We start from the raw sequence: 15680 nt of genomic DNA, 5'->3' as shown, positions 1-15680 counted from the left end.
TTTTGGGTTTCGGGGGGCCCAGCGCGGAGGGGGAGTGGCCCCCGGGGACCAAACGAAATTTTTCCGTAAAAGTCTAGTGGGGCTACATACCCACCAAATTTCATGTGCCCCGGTGTTTCGGTGCCCCGGGTATCGTTGACCAAAATTTCAGGAAGTAGATGACGGAAAAAAAAAAAAAAAAAAAAAAAAAAAAAAAAAAAAAAAAAAATTTGACAATCCCTATATGACCGCTTCGCTAGCTTCGCTAGCGGCGGTCATAATAAATGTAAAAGACACAGAACTGTAAGCTCAAATTCAAAAACGTTTGAAGTCTACCCAAACATATGCAAAGGGAATATATATAAATTGTGTTGCATATAGCCAGCTTAATTAATGTCAATTTAAAGATTATGATTAGCAGTTTCTATGCATTTTTCCATTGATAGTTAGGGACCGTTCGTTATTTATAAACGGGGTCACCGGAGGAAAATAGGGGAGGGTCATGTCTTTTTATTCTTTGCTGAGGGGAGGGTCACCTAACTTTTTTTTGTCTAGGAGGGAGGGTCACCCATCTTTTGTATTAATGAAAACAGCAAAAAATCAAAGTGGCTTGTTTGATTGTTGATTTCTGTCGCCATATAACGTTCTCTTTCGTTTCATAGCTCTGTCAACATTGAACAATGAAAATGAGGGAGATTTCCCGGGTTTCTCACGCAAAATACGGAAAATGTCAACATTCGTCCCCATTAACGTTGGAAGGGTTGGAGCAACAAAGTAGCCTACTTTATTCACGCCTAACAGCCTATATCCATTTGGTCAACTTTATCATTTTTGGTTTACTTGTAGTTTACCGTGTAGCCTAACTTTAAACAGTGTGCATGCTTAACACAAAGCATACTAGAGCTTCATTCATCCACACATCCAGCTCCTAACGTTTTGACAAGCATTTCTACCAATTGACCTTGTTCCTGCCCATCTCTAGCTTTGCTGTCTCCATCCTTTCTGTTTTTGTTGTTTGCAAAAAAATATATAGTATTTATTGGTAACCAGCAACAAGTGCAATTTGTTAATCGCTGTCATTCTCCTGCCAACAAAAATGTGTTAGGCCTACGTTCCAAGTAGCAGTGCGTAATTCTGCTTCATAAAGTTGAACAAATACATTTGGTCATATAAATAGCCAGTTTATGGTCTACAGTGTAGTTGGTAAGTTATGGTAGGCCAACTTAGAGTGAATACAGGGGGAATTCTTTGTCTAGCTGAGTAGCCTGGCAGGTGCGCACCTTTTCGGCCGAACACCGCAAGCGCTAATGAATCTTGCTCTCACGACAACCACGTCGTTAACTTAAATAGGCCTAGATTAACATCACTCTGAGTTCGCATTCAAGCAAGCAAAACGATGATTTGAATACATCTGTTTCACTGGAAGGGCAAGGGGTAACAACAGGACAACACAGAGACAGGCCAGAATGCAGGACTGTTATGAGTATTACAGTAATATGGGATATTCTACGGGAAACTATTAAAACGGCAAGACAGCAGGGAAACGTTAAAATGATAAACCCGGAAAAAGTTGGCATGTTAGGTATTTTTCGGTCCCTGTGATTATTTGTGAAATTGTGCAAACGGCCTTTTCAACTCATTTGAGAAGGAAGGAGTGTAGCAAGCTCCCAAATTGACGCTCGTCTGAGAAATTGAGTTTTGGATAATGTTCAGCTTCGGCAGCTTTACAATGACTGAGGAAGCCTAGAGACGAGTCCATAGCAACAAGTTCATGTGTTGAATTTGTTATTACCCAGTGTGCTTTGTTGAATGGTCTCAATGCTTTATTGTTTTATTTCATGTGAATACTTACTAGAGGAGTAAGTAGGCTAATGCAGTTGCAGGAAGTGTGCATTTAGTTTCCATATTGTGTTTCCACAACAATGTTAGGGAGTAAATCTACTGAAATGGCCACCATCTTGGTGAAGTGTGATGTGTAAGATCAGAAAGCAGAGGTTGATTTTAGGACGGTAGCATATGTTGATGTGTTATCATAGCGCGTAACAGCGTGGGTGGAAGACATCAACAATTGGCCGGGGAGGGTCATGTCATTTTTGAAAATGCTGCTGGAGGGTCGTTGTAAATTTTATAGCAGGCAGGGGAGGGTCATGCAACTTGTGATCGAAGCACTCAAAATCCCTCCGGTGATCCCGTTTATAAATAACGAACGGTCCCTTACAGGAAGCCACGTTGTTGTTTAAACTATTGTTGCTTCTAGCCCAAGTTACCTCCAGTTTCACTTGCTGCAGGGACCAGGCCCGCAGGCCCGTCGCTAGAAGGCAAGCAAACCAAGCAATTGCTTGGGGCTAGAGGGTGACACGGGAAGCAATTTTCACTCCCGTCCCATCCCGAGCCCGCACAAATACTCCCGTCATATCCCGATCACGTGACAGCCCCCCCAAAAAAATTCTGTCCCGCAAAATCCCGAGAGAAAGACTCCCGAATCCCGTCCCGCTCCCTATGTTGATGTCTAAAGTTATCCGACTGTTAGGCTACAGTAGCGTGCGGTGACCATACATTTTGGTAGGGCAGAAAGCCTTGTCTAACTTTTCTTTAATAGCCGATCATTTTGGGCTATATTAAAATTACATATTTTACAGTACTTTGCTGTAGGCTATGCTTAAATCATTTCATAGTTAGATCTCATCCCATCAGTTAAGTTTGCACCGTTCTCACGTTAAACCAGCGAAGCATAGCAACGTTGCTATGAGTAAACAAAACATTTTTTTGTGTTCCGCCAGGGTTATGCGATAAATATATTGAGGAATGCGATCGTCAAGGTGTCATGCCCCAACATTGCATGACACATTAAACTCAACGAGAATCGCTTTCCCGGACAGCTCGTGCAATTGAATAGAGTTGTCCTTTGCTGATACTTTCGCCTGTAACTGTTTCTTTGCATCCATTTTGCCTTAGGGCCTATCGCTGAAGCTGATTGATTGTGAACAGGGCAGCTGCTTGTCTTGCTCTGATAGGCTACCAATCAACAACAAACGTATTGTGGGTTGTAATTGGTTCTCTTTTCTAAAACGAAATGCCTCACGTCTTTGGGCGCACTCACTGCATTGCAGCGTCATTTTTTAAGTTAATAATCTCTGGCTTCCCGCCAGCTCCCGTTTATTATTTCCTGTCCCGTCCCAATCACGTTACCAACAGTGAAATTTACTCCCGTACTGCGGGAAACCCGCGGGAATACCGTGACCCGCGGGAGTCCCGAAAAATTGTCACCCTCTACTTGGGGCCCAGAGCTGGCCAGGGGCCCCAAGACAACGACTGGTTAAAAATAAAATGCAACGACAAACTGTGAGCGCCCCTTTGATAGTCAATGCAGTAAAGTGCAACGACACTGTTACCGGCAATACCGGGATCGATCCCCCTCAAGGGGGCCCCTCTCAGTAGTCGCTGACAGCAGCCAGCCCTCTGCTGCTGCCGCGAAAATATAAAACAGGCAGTCATGACGGAGTTATGCGTCCGGAAGCCAGAAGAGAAAGGAAGAGGATGACAATAAAAAACAAGATAGTGGTAAGTGATAAATTACACTGGATAAAATAGCTCTACTTGTATTGTACAAATGGTGTAATGTCGCAGCAGGAAGGCTAGCCTAGCAAAAAATGTTTATGTTAACTACCTGGCTGACAGCCCATGCTGCTTGTAACAAACTAGAACAGTTAGCGCAACTTTTTTTTTCGAACGGACGGAATATGGTTACATACTGTAATATGTTTATTAACAGGATAAGGAAGACGCAGATCTGTTCCAGAATCACTGTTTATCGTATATAATGACATAACATTGCTATAGCTTTGTAATAGGTTTTGATGAAAGTGGCATAGCTTCTCTGCTATACTAACTATTCGACCGTGATAATCTATTTACCAAATGGGGGTTAGGAAAACCACACGATAAATTCCGTGCATCAAAGCAGACTGGAACATTCATGTCTAGTAGTATTCATGCACGCCAGCTGTTTACTGTCTTTAAAGCATCAGGTGCGTCTGTCTAATTCTCAAACAGCAGAATGCTTAAATGCTATGTTAAGCTACAAGTAGGCCTAGGTCAATGTATAACATTAGCTTGGGATGTTTTTACAGTAAGCATTGGTAGTTGTGAAAGCAGCTGCATCCCTTCTAAATATCAAAATATGGAAATGCTAACATCTTTTCTTTCTCCCTCAAGGTGCTTTGCTTACATTTCTCAGCCCTCAGGCTCTTCCTAGATACCTCCACTGATGAAGATGGCCTGAAAGGTTAATCTTATGTGTGTGTGTGTATGTGTGTGTGTACTTGTATTTATGTTGGATTTTCAAATTGCTATACAACCTGCACTCTTTATAGTTTGAACAATGCATCCTTTTTCTGCATAAGATGGCAAGTGTTTTATTTTCTCACTTTGTGAGAACTGAAAAATGTTAATGTGAGTGTGTGTGTGTGTGTTTAAGTATGTTGGATTTAGTTATTGTGCACTTTTTTACATTTATATTGGATTTTATGGTACGGTGGTACCACAGTATATATATATGCAACTGCAGTATTGCTCTGTCAAAATTTTGTATTTATGTAAACTGTGGGTGAACTAAAACTGTATGGCTATGCGGTGGTTCCTGTAGGCTTTTCGTGCGGTGGGGGGGGGGCCTCCATGTCCATTTTGCTTGGGGCCCCCAAATTCCTTGAAACGGCCCTGACAGGGACGCACACATTGCATGAGCGATCATAAGCGTTCTATCTCCGATGTAGAACTCAAATGTGTCTTGACGCCGCCGTTTGTAAGATCAGATCAAATAAGACGTTCTAAATGGAACGCGATGTAATTAAGCTGTTCCTTTCCAAGCGTCTTGGAGACGTACTGTATGTGTGCTGACTGGGCTTTGTCTACATAGTTGATGACACCAAATGAATAAGTATGCTGCAAATGAGCAGACGTGTGAAGCACCGGGCATAACTTAATTTCGCGGCTACGTGGAGCAGTAGTAGGTTAATTGTTGAGGAGGCCCATAGTTTGAGAAAAGCTGCAGATCATAGGCAGAGAAAGCATAATGCTCTGAGAACAGTAGCCAAAGCCAAAGGTTTTCCTGCAGAAACAGGTGCCTTGGTGCACGCACCCCGCTTTCACTTTGACTCCCTGCATTGTGACAAAACTGTCAGTCAGACAGTGAATTTTGGTTTACTAAATTAGCATAATGCGGTGACAATTATCATTTCAATTCTATCTGAAATCTGCTCACTGCAGACGTTACAATGCAGACCCAAGCAGCAGCATAGCCTTGAAAGACCGTTCAATCAAATCAACAGACCTATTTGTGTCTCTGTGTGTGCGTTATAGATACGGTTCCAACTCTTTACGGGAGCGTTTATTTCCATATTTTACTTTCAATTTAATCTGACAAAAAGTGTGGGGGATAGAATCGTGTTCCAGCAAAACTGTGTACGTTATAACACCCAAATCCCCCACGCTTGCTACGCGCCTGTGTGTGTGCGTGTCTGCACGCAGGTGTCTCCCTCTCCCTCCCGTGTCATAGGCCTATGTAATGTGTCCAGAAAACCCACAACACGCAACAGTGATAGAGCAATCATAGTAGGCTATCATGATACGATTGCCATCTGGCGGTAGTGGTTTGTGGGACTATTGGGGTCAAGTAGGAAGCCCAGCAAGTTCCAAAAGTAACTTTGCAAAATCCCGCAATGAGATCCCGCAAAAGTGCATCGTTTTTTTTTTTTCCCCATTCCTTTTTTTTTTTTTTTTAACCCATGTTTTTTTTCCCCATGTCACCCGGAGGGCTCCGTAGTATATAGCCTACTTTGGATGCTTACATGCGGATGTCAAAGTTTTTTTATTTTCGTATTGATGTGAATTAAAGTGTAGATCCGAAGTTTAAACGGTAGGCCTATTAGTATGGGGAATTGTGTTATTTTAGGAACGATTCATATAGATTTTTGCAACTGGTGTTTTTTTACTTGCTAGGACCCCATTGAATACAAAACAACCTGTTTCCAATTTTTTTCTTCATTTTCAGTGCCAAAATTCAAGATGGCGGACAATATATGCGGAAAAATAATATAAAGGCTTAAAGTGGTCAACTTTTTGATAAATATACACCTAATAAGGTAGACAAGTGAGATACAGACTATTTTCAAAAGATGTATTGCATCATTTGGCAAAAAATTTGGAGAAAAAAATGGAAAAAATGAAAAAAAAAGACAAGTGAGATACAGACTATTTTCAAAAGATGTATTGCATCATTTGGCAGAAAAAATTTGGAGAAAAAAATGGAAAAAATAAAAAAAAGAGAAAAAAATCTGCATCTTGTTTCATTATTGAAGATTTCAACAAAACATTGTCATTGTCACTCAAGTATTTATCCTCACCACTGTCACTGTCTTTTTAATATTGGTGTACATCTCCTCAGAGCCTTCACACCTGCAAAGTTGCATGAATGGTAAGTTGTTACTCTTGCATGAACACCTTATACTGCATTGGCTGGCAAGACAACAACACTTCACAACAGCCTCTGGTGCTGGTGGAAGTTTTGACAGAACAGGAGCCCATTGCCCATCACAGACATCCCAACCTGCAAAAAGTCATTTCAGGGAGGTATCCCAAAAAAAAAAAAAGAATTATTGTAGCCTATAGGTATACTTAGATACTGAAATACAGATGAATGTTTGTTCAATAATGTGTAGTCAGTACACCAAATAAGGAAGGCCTATAGATAGGAATTTTGATAATAAAATATGTAGATTTTGGGAACTAGCCTTGGCATGTAGCCTTGGCAACTAGCCATCTAGTATAGGCCTGAATAATATGCACATGAAATGACACTCACCTCAACATGTCTTTTGCAATCATTTAACCTGCCATGGGCAATAAGTCACTGTTACAAACAGTGCAGCATACAACTACAGTATCATTATTGTTTACTCTTATGAGACAAGGGTAGGCCTACACATCGTGTGGTCTGATGTGAAATGGGTCTTAAATGTTCATTTTTTGGGGGCACTCTGACTCTGCCATGACGCTCCTGTTCCTAGATACATTGAACTGATTAATTTCGTTCAAGATAAAAGACCTAAAAGCCTGACTACATTGAAAACTGATTGGTTGATTTAGCAAAACATGCCAATCAGGATGCGTCTTGCATCAGGCACACGCGCACCACCCCTCTCTCTCTCTCTCTGTCGTGTGCACGCTAAACTCAGATGCATACGTGATTTGAAGTATCGGTCTTGCGTGCGCGCTCTTGCTCGCTCGCTCTAGATTCCGGGAGATTTTATCTAATTTGCGGGAATCAGGGAGCCGCTATCAATATGCGGGAGACTCCCGAAACTTCCGGGAGACTTGGGATGTCTGCCATCAACAATTTGTCTCCATCCCAGTGATAGTGAGTCAAGAATCTTTGGAGCAGGCACTGTATCTTGTGCCCAAACATTTGCTTGCCTGTGTGCTCTCAGAATTTCAATTTAATTTCAGTTATAGAGCGTCAAAACATTACACATGTCTCATGGTGCTTTACAGAGTGTTAAACGGATGGATGAGGACCTACTACAAGCCTATGTAGTAGTAGCAATGTGTAACGCCAGACTACGCCACCCTAGGACTTGCACCCAGAGAAGTATACCTAGATTTTACTCAAATTTTAGACCAAAAGCTCACAAGCTCGTTACTAACTGCAAACAGAGACGTGGTTCCAATAATAAGTTATGTTTTATTAAATACAAATTGTATGTTCTCACAACAGATAGACAAGACACTTTCACTCACACCATATAGATGACAAGGGAGGGTAGAGAGACAGTGCTGAGGCTTACCAGCAGGGGGACCAGATATCACAAGTCAAGGGGGGGGGGATCCCAAATAGAACACTCACACGTGTTTACACACACACGGCAACACAAAGGCTAAGACAGCACACCTCAAGATGCACACGTGAGCACTGCACACAGTAGGAGGACACCACCACCTGGAGGATAGGACTGTCTTCCCTGCCTTGGGGCCTCAGCACCTGGAAAAAGGAGAACAGGGGGAATGAGTAGATGGGTGAGGATTATACCCACATATGCACAAACAGACAAAAACACAACACATGCGAGCAGGTGTGGTAGGCCGACTAGAAGGATCACTGGTGATCCGCAGCAGTATACTAAAAGGCCTCCCACCAATGTGTAACACAGAAAAAGGAAAATAATAAACAAAATAGAAAACTGAACTAGTTATAGGCCAGCTACAAGGATCACTGGTGATCCACAGCGGTATAGAGAAGGCCTCCCACCAATGTTCAACACAAAGACATGAAGATAATAAACAAATACACACACAAACTAGTTATAGGCCAGCTACAAGGATCACTGGTGATCCACAGCAGTATAGAATAGAAGAAAAGGCCTCCCACCAATGTTCAACACAAAGACATGAAAATAAACAAATACAAACAAGAACTAGCTACAGGCCAGCTACAAGGATCACTGGTGATCCACAGCAGTATAGAAAAGGCCTCCCACCAACGTTCAACACAAAGACATGAAAACCCCAAAAGAAGACAGACAGGAACAAAACAACACGAGTATGAAAGCTAAAGCTAAGAGGGTCTTAACACCAGCATTTAGCAGATCTCAGCTATGCTACACAAGGCCTGTAACGGTTTCTAACCCAAAACAAAGACAGACAAACAATAGAAAAAAACAATAATAAACCACACACCAAACAATAAATCACACCAGCACGCTACATGCACACCGTCATACTCATTCACACACACACACACACAAACAATCAATAGACACAACAAGAGACAAGGCACTTAGCCCATTAAAATGCGTTGTCGGCGTCTTCACGGCCAAAATAGGCGAAGCACTGGTCTTGGAGAAAAGCGTGGCAAAACAGCAGCGGTCACTAGCCCCAAACTCACGGTATCTACGAAGCATAATCAGATAACAGTTAGAGCCAGCCATAAAGCAGAAAGGGAGAAGGCAGAATCCAAGGTGGCTACCTACCAGGAAATCAGCTGTTTCCCCTTCAAATCAGACACTCAGCTGGGCACCAGCGAGTTCTTTGGTTTAGAAGATCACCTCGACAAAACGTAATGCAAGCACTCCACCGGTACAAACCACCACACCAATTACTGCCAGCAACAGGTAGAAGTGCTACAAAGCCATACATAACAGGAATAAGTGATCACAATACTACTAATAAAACCAAGCGAGTAGGAGATAGTGTAAAAAGAGTAGACATACCGACAAGCAGGTAGACGGGATGTAGCAGGAAGTAACGAGGAACTGACGAGAAATGAGGAACCGGGGCGTTTCCACAACAAACATTGTGTTCAATTTTATACTGCGGCTATGTAAGCCCATTGGCTGTGAGTGCCTCGGTCGTTACGCAGGGCTCTGTCCATGCGTTCCACCACAATCTGCCCCCACTTTTTTTTAATCGTCGTCCCGACGATGTGACAATTAAGGCCCCTCATTTGGAGTCCATGGCCGAAAGAGGGCAGATATTGCCCTGGATGCCGCTTGAGGTAGGCGGTGGACATTGGGATGCTGGCCTGCCGTGGTCCGTACGGACCGACGTAGGGCCGCACCGCTAGTGCTAGGCTCGTTGTCTACAGGGGGTGGGGATGTCACTGGCCTACCGGTGATTATGACAGAAGGTTCCTGTGTAACAGGGGCTGCCACTGGCAATTCTGCAGTTGGAGACGAAGGGTATGTAGAACCTGCACTAAGGTGGGCAGATGTGGTCACCAATGCCTCTGCAAGGGGTGATGCAGACTCTAGGGGCAGGAGCGCCAGGTCACAATCAGTCTCTCCGTCTTCCAGGACAGAAGTATCGGTGACCAATGGGCCAGTCTGAGTGGGACACACCACTGTATTATCCCCTAAGCGTGCCTTCAAGAGACTGCGGTGTACCTGTTTTACCTTACTGCGGTCAGTCACCGGCGCAATGGTATACACTCCCCCCCCAGCCGGAGGGGATTTGACAACCTCATACACCACTGGGCTCCACAGGTCCTGGATTTTGTGTCGACCTCTTACACTATAGTCGCGGAGATAGACCAGCTGGCCCTCCCCCAGTGGTGCATCATGGACTCGGCAATCATGAGTCTCCTTCCTCCTACGTGCCGCGGCCTGCAGACGGTCTCGAGCTCCGTCAAAAGCTATCTGCAGCCTGGTCTGATGTTCACGCACCCAGTCATGAACCGTACCTGCAATGGGCTCTTGCACAGTCCCCAACAGGAAATCAATCGGTAGGCGCGGCTCTTGCCCAAACATCAAAAAGTAGGGGGACTCTCCGGTCACTGAATGCAGGGTGGTATTATAACAGAATAGTAACTGCGGAAGGTAGGCTACCCAATCTCTCTTGCGGGACACAGGCAGGGTACGGAGTAAGTTGTGTAAAGTGCGATTAAAACGTTCGCACTGGCCATTTCCTGCCGGGTGGTATGGAGTAGTGCGGGATTTCTCAATCCCATAGAGGTGGCACAGCTGCTGGATAAGAGTTGCCTCAAAACATCGGCCTTGATCGGAATGGATACGGGCCGGGACGCCAAACTTATAAAACCACTCAGCCACAAGCACCTGGGCCACAGTAGACGCACGTTGGTCTCTGGTAGGAATGGCCAGTGAATATTTACTGAAAACATCGGTTATGACCAATACATTCTCTACACCTGATCGAGATGGTTCCAGTACAGTAAAATCCATAGCAAGCACCTCATGTGGCCGCGAGGCCAGCAGATGCCCCATAAAGCTACGTGCAGGGGGTTTAGTGTCCTTGGCAGCCTGACAGCGCTCACATTCAAGGCACCAACGGACTACATCAGTGGACATACCCGGCCAATAGCACCGTCTCCTAGCCAGCTCTAGGGTGCGTTCGGTGCCCTGGTGACCATGTTCATGGTGCAACTGGGTCAAGACATCTGTTCTAAGACTGGCAGGGAGAAGAAGCTGAAAACACTCTTCCGCCCCTGCTGGACGGAATACCTTACGGTACATGACACCTTCCCTCTCCACTAACCGGTCCCACTGGCGCAGGAGGACTAATGCGGACTTAGACATGCGTCTCCGCTCATCAGGGCTAGGTCGCACTTTCGTTCTCCAATATATTAAAACCTCTTGGAATATTGGGTCAGTTTCCTGCATGGAACGCACCTCAAAGATGTTATGCCCGGGCAATGCTGTAATAGCTGCCTGGGTAACTTGGGTTACTGGCTGGGACTCCAAAGCCTGTTGTAAAGAGGCCGGCAGAACTGTGCCCTGAACAAAGTCTGCGGGTCCAAGAGGGTCTGGGGGATGTTGTCGGGAAAGAGCATCCGCATTACGATTCTGCCTTCCAGAGCGGTATTTCACCTTAAAGTCAAACGAGGCCAGCTGCGCAGCCCAACGCTGCTCCAAAGCTCCCAGTTTTGCAGAGGACAGGTGGCTCAAGGGGTTGTTATCAGTGTAAACCACACAGCGATGACCTAGCAAGTACTCCCTAAACTTTTCAGTCATGGCCCACTTGAGCGCAAGAAACTCCAACTTCATGGAGCTGTAGTTTGACATATTGCGCTCAGTGGGCCTCAGACCCCGGCTGACATACGCAATGGGACGCACTTTCCCCCCTTGTTCTTGGGAAAGGACTGCCCCCAATCCGCTATAGCTCGCATCCACCTCTAAAATAAAAGGCAAGCTGAAATCAGCATATGCGAGGACGGAAGCCGTGGTAAGTCTTTTTTTTAGTTCCTCAAAGCTTTGCTGGCATGCTTCTGACCATTGGGATGCAACGTTCTGGCCTGAACCCCGTTTGGACTTGGTACCGCCCAGCGATGCCACCAACCTATGAAGGGGGGCAGCCAACTGGGCAAACCCCTCCACAAACCGGCGGTAATAGCTGGCAAATCCCAAAAATGAACGCACCTCGGAGACAGTGGTGGGACAGCGCCAGTTGGCCACTGCCTCGATCTTTTTAGGATCCGTAGCAACCCCCCGACTAGAAATGACATGGCCTAGATAACCAACCTCCTGTTTAAAAAAGGCGCATTTGCTCAACTTGGCCTTAAGGCCTTCTCGCTGTAAACGCCCCAGGACAAGTTCCAAGCGTTCCAGGTGTTGAGAAACCGAAGAGGAAAATATGACAATGTCATCTAGGTACAGTAGTAATGTCTGACATTGCTGGTCCCCAAAAAGCCGCTCCATTAACCTTTGAAAGGTTGCAGGAGCATTACAGAGCCCAAATGGCATGCGAGTCCACTCAAAAAGGCCAAAAGGTGTACAAAAAGCCGTTTTGGCACGATCACCTGCATCCACGGGAACCTGGTTATACCCGCTGGCTAAATCCATGGTGGAGAACCAGCGGGCTCCTGCCAATGCATCAAGAGACTCCTCGATGCGGGGGAGGGGAAACGCATCCTTACGAGTTTTAGCGTTCAGCTGGCGGTAGTCAACACACATGCGCAGAGTACCGTCCTTCTTCCGCACCAAAACTATTGGGGAAGCATAGGGGCTACTACTCTCAGTTATAATCTGTGCATCCAGCAATTGATTGATATGAGCCTTAGCCAACTCGTACTCAGATGGTGAAATGCGCCGGTGTCGCTGTCGGACCGGGGTATCATCGACCAGTGGGATATTATGAGAAATGAGGTTGGTGCAACCCAAGTCTCCCTCATAGGAGGCGAAAACTCCACTAAACCTATGCAGCAGGGCTCTGACCTGATTTTGATCTGACACGGACAAGCTGGAGAGGTCTGTTTCCTCAATCTGATCACTCACAGAAGGTGCAACTGTTTGAGAAGCAACAGTCGCAGTCACCGTGTTAACCTCAGTTATGCTCGCTGGCAGGCTAACCACTTGCACACAGCACAGGCTACCTAACTCAGTACGAGGGTAAAGCAGAACATCTTCAGAACTCACATTGACTACTGGTATGTAGCCAGTGCTACGAGTCACGCTGACCAAAGATGGAGAAGCCAATAAACCAGCCGGTAGTCCCTTATCAGTAGGCTCAAACAAGGCAGGCGAGTTAGAAAATTGTGCTGAACAAGTAGCTGCTACCATTACCATAGTGCCACCTGGAATCCGATAAGTGCGGTTGCCACGAACTTTGACCATCCCCGGCTTTATTGGACGACTTTCCGCATGATGACACCACTGCAAGGCTTCAACAACAGAGCTGTGGGCCTGAGAGACAGAGGGCAGGTTGAAAAGAGCAGGGCCATGCTGACCAAATAGTTCATGGTAGCATCTACTCAGTATATTCATGCCAATCACTCCTGGTGCATGGGAACCTCCCCCGTCAGGCGGATCCCTAACAACGAGCACCCCGCACTGTGGTATTGACTTCCCACAAAGATTCACATCCAATTCTAAGAAGCCAACATAAGGGATTGCAAGTCCATTGGCTGCCCGGAGCTGCAACCATTGACAAGAGCGGAGTCTATCTGAACCCCACGGCTCAAAGTGGTTAACAAAGAAGGTTTCAGTAATCGTAGACACCATGGACCCAGTGTCTATCAAGCAGGGTACAGAAACCCCACCAATAAGTACATTCAAATATGGACAAGACGACATTAAACTAGACTTGACAGATGAAGCACTTGAGCCAGCCGGTCCCCCACCTGAACTTTGGCCCTGCAGTTCGGCGGGTGCTAGTTTTCCGTCGCCGAGCGATGGGAAGACTGTCTATTAGACCTAGAGTGTGCTGCCAAGGAGGCCTGACCATGAGGGACCCGTTCTCCCTCACAATCTTGGGCATAGTGCCCAGGCTGCTGGCACCGTCGGCATATGATGGTACTGCCACGAGGCCTGTTCCGAGGCCCTTGTAGCAAGGCAACACTCTGTGAGAGCTGATTTAACTGCTCCTGTTGGCGCTTCAAAATGTCCTTTAACTCCGACAACTCAGACCCATGGGAAGAGTTGCCAGGCATATTCCTAGACCCTCCTTGCACTGCATACTGAACGCCCAGTAAAGATGGAACTGACTGGCTACGCCCCCTCGCACTTCCTGGCATTCCTTCCCGCTCCCACCTTAAAGCCTCTGCTCTGATTTCTAGCATGGTCATGGTCGGCTGGCGTCGTACGAGTTGCTTAAGTTCTCTGCGCAAGGACCCATCAATAACATGTTCAGAAAATTGATCACGCAACAAAACCTCAGCATTAACTATTCCATCAGGTGCACACTGCTTAATTCTTTCCATGAGACTCATCAAAGCTAAAGAGAACTCCAGTAATGTTTCACCATCCTGCTGCTTTCTAGAAAAGAAAGCCTCTTGCAGGGCTACGTAGGACTGGGAGCACCCATACAATTCCCGTAGGATAGTCATGATCTTTTCAGGATCATTCCTTTCAGAATTTGGGCGGTACTTAATCTCTTCTCTGGCTTCACCTTCCAGGTGATCAAAGAGGAAAAAGGCTTGATCAATGGCAGAAAGGTGGCGAGCCCGCATACAGGCCTGCACCTCTTCGATCCATTCATCTATGCTAATCCCTGACCTACCACTAAACATTGGACACTTTCTGTCACGAGGCACGAAAACCAGTCTTTCTGTTACAGAAAGGCCAGTACTGGTAGGGCGAGGTTGATCTGTTGGTACCTGAGGTGCAGGAGTTGTTGGTTGCCGTTTCAATCTCTCATTTTCTGCTCTAAGCTGTGCTACCGCATCTCTTAGCTCTTGTAACTCTTCCTCCATGACCGTGAAAAAGAAAAAGTTTGACTTACTGTGAAATGGTTGGGACCTGATACACTGCCAGAAGAACAAGACGGCCGAACGCACAGGTGATCAGACCAGGCCCACTGCTGTTTTGCCAGACACAGACACAGACACAGAGTTAATCAAGACGCCTGAATCAAAATAGCTCTTACACCGACAACTTAAACAAAGGAACAAACTTAGAAAATACAATCAAAATATTGTAACACACGTCTCGGTTACTTAGGAAGTATATCCTGCCGAAACTACGCCAGATTGTAGTAGTAGCAATGTGTAACGCCAGACTACGCCACCCTAGGACTTGCACCCAGAGAAGTATACCTAGATTTTACTCAAATTTTAGACCAAAAGCTCACAAGCTCGTTACTAACTGCAACAGAGACGTGGTTCCAATAATAAGTTATGTTTTATTAAATACAAATTGTATGTTCTCACAACAGATAGACAAGACACTTTCACTCACACCATATAGATGACAAGGGAGGGTAGAGAGACAGTGCTGAGGCTTACCAGCAGGGGGACCAGATATCACAAGTCAAGGGGGGGGGGATCCCAAATAGAACACTCACACGTGTTTACACACACACGGCAACACAAAGGCTAAGACAGCACACCTCAAGATGCACACGTGAGCACTGCACACAGTAGGAGGACACCACCACCTGGAGGATAGGACTGTCTTCCCTGCCTTGGGGCCTCAGCACCTGGAAAAAGGAGAACAGGGGGAATGAGTAGATGGGTGAGGATTATACCCACATATGCACAAACAGACAAAAACACAACACATGCGAGCAGGTGTGGTAGGCCGACTAGAAGGATCACTGGTGATCCACAGCAGTATACTAAAAGGCCTCCCACCAATGTGTAACACAGAAAAAGGAAAATAATAAACAAAATAGAAAACTGAACTAGTTATAGGCCAGCTACAAGGATCACTGGTGATCCACAGCGGTATAGAGAAGGCCTCCCACCAATGTTCAACACA

The 15680-nt window shown here is 45.7% G+C and overlaps 1 long non-coding RNA gene across 1 annotated transcript; it reads right to left on the bottom strand.

Moving 5' to 3' along the window:
* Positions 1-7697: 7697 nt before the first annotated feature.
* On the bottom strand, positions 7698-9076 carry LOC143099784 (uncharacterized). The gene is made up of 2 exons (XR_012981759.1): positions 9003-9076; positions 7698-8922 (listed from the first exon to the last, which is right to left on the bottom strand). It is a non-coding gene; the product is annotated as an uncharacterized LOC143099784 (long non-coding RNA).
* Positions 9077-15680: the final 6604 nt, after the last annotated feature.

The sequence above is a fragment of the Alosa pseudoharengus genome, unplaced genomic scaffold (assembly GCF_046254945.1).
Source record: "Alosa pseudoharengus isolate Yale_2024_CS ecotype anadromous, Long Island Sound unplaced genomic scaffold, YU_APseudo_1.1 YU_APseudo_1.1_scf_3, whole genome shotgun sequence".
NCBI lineage: Eukaryota > Metazoa > Chordata > Actinopteri > Clupeiformes > Clupeidae > Alosa > Alosa pseudoharengus.
This window is presented reverse-complemented; position numbering and strand designations above follow the sequence as displayed.